This window comes from Aplysia californica, unplaced genomic scaffold (assembly GCF_000002075.1).
Source record: "Aplysia californica isolate F4 #8 unplaced genomic scaffold, AplCal3.0 scaffold00083, whole genome shotgun sequence".
Lineage (NCBI taxonomy): Eukaryota > Metazoa > Mollusca > Gastropoda > Aplysiida > Aplysiidae > Aplysia > Aplysia californica.
Window position 1 is genome coordinate 229,928 of NW_004797353.1, and position 1,972 is coordinate 231,899.

The following is a 1,972-nucleotide window of genomic DNA, read 5'->3' on the forward strand; positions in this document are numbered from 1 at the left end:
GAAGAAGAGCGAACGAGAGAGAGGTTGGGGGGGGGAGGGAGGAGAAAAAAAGATTTGCATGAATCATTGCACAATCATGTGCTCATGCCATATTGTTGATGTGATGTGGTATAAGAACGTGACAAGTGTGAATGTGGACCAGCTCAATATTCTTTAATTATCTTTATTGCAAAATAACTTTTGTAAGAACACTGATAAGTTTCACTGTTAATGACCTTTGTGTTTTTCCTGGAGTGATGTACTCTCTCGTCATTACAACATTTACCATTTTCAGGATGGATAGTTCAACAAAACGCCCATGATTGTAATATCTGGGATATGCAAATGGTTTGATTCTTAATATCCGACTGTGCGGCATAGCGAGGCTATTTATAATCATAACATAGATCTGCGAAACCCCAGCATATTCTTATTCATAATCAAACGGTGATTTTAAATTGCATGGCGCATGCATTTCTACTGCTCGGTGTTTATTCACATGAATGAATTAAATAGGAGCGGAGTTATAGTTATAGGGAAGTTATGATGCTGAAACTTTATCGGCAAAACTGGTTAGGCACAAACGTGTAAAGTCTTTGGTATACTTGTACTTAGAATTTAAGTTGACGATAGAGTAGTAAGATAATTTTAATTGAGGTGAAATATTTCTGCGCCAAGTGTTTCAATCTCAAGGGCTGTCTGTGGCGAAATACTGAAAGTAACTACATGTACGCAAGAAATATTTACGAAGAAGTCAATTGCTTGGACCAGTTTTTGCTAACCTGCTTTGTTTCTTTTTTATGTAGATGTTTTACACCCCTATCGACACAGTTTAGATCATTTAGAACGCAGGCTTCGACTCTGCCTGTCAGGGCCAACCCGAGCCGAGAGGTATACAACGTCCCAGCAGAGAGACCGATTGATACTCGACAGATAGTCTCCTCACCTCACACTCCACACGAGAAAAGAACTTCGGCGTTCGACGGTGACACGCTTAAGCACTATGCCACAGACGTCGATGCTTGTTTATGGAACAACTGTCACAAGTAGTACTTTCTTTCATAATACTGATTCGTCCTCCGAGGCTTGGTGGGGGTTGTTTTTGTTTTGTTTTGGGGTTGTTGTTTTTTTTTGGGGGGGGGGGTTGGGGGGGAGATGGAGAAGATATTGAAATAAAGGAGTATGAATGTAACTGAAATAGCTTTTATCGTGCTTTTAACAAGGTCTGAGAAAAGTAAATACTTTTTCACCGGCGCCTGTGGTGTAGCGGTTAAACGCTTCGCCGTCAGGGAATTTTGTGCCGGCACTTTCTGTTCCTCTCAGCCGGATCCTGCCTCCTGAATTATCTAAATTGTATTGATGAGGGAAAGGGGGGGGGGGCATAAACGTTTATTCTATTCTTCAAATAGCAATGTATCCTGAAAAGAGATTTATTTGGGTTTTCAACGAACTATTTACGGCCAATGAATCTGATGTTTATTCTTCTTGCAATATTGTTGGCAAGAGGAATGATTCAACAACTCCTTTATTTATTATGCTTTTCAGTCGTGATGTGTGTCTTTCTAAGAATAAGCCCTGAAGTACACAACTTTTTGCAAGCAGGCAGTATCTCGTTACAGAGCAACCCTTGGCATTGTACAAAGAAACAATTTTCAAGCACTGGAACGCCCGGAGAGCAAATGTATGTTGTCTGCAGTTCTCAACTCAGACGAGAGGCCTATTCTGATGATCACTCCGGTGCAACACTGGAATTTGGCTCCCCCCGAAAATATTCCTCTTTTTCCACTTTCCGGCCTCGAACCCCCCGACTCGTTAATCACATTCACGGGAACGAGACACAAAATAGTTGGGGCTGGTGACTGTGTCAGGTCCTGCGGGCTGTTGACAATGGTAATGATTAGAGCTATCGATTGGCGCGGAGGGATTCGGATTTTAGGGAGTAGATAACAAGTAGCGGTCCAAATAGCTGGAGTACTCGTGATACCATAATCAC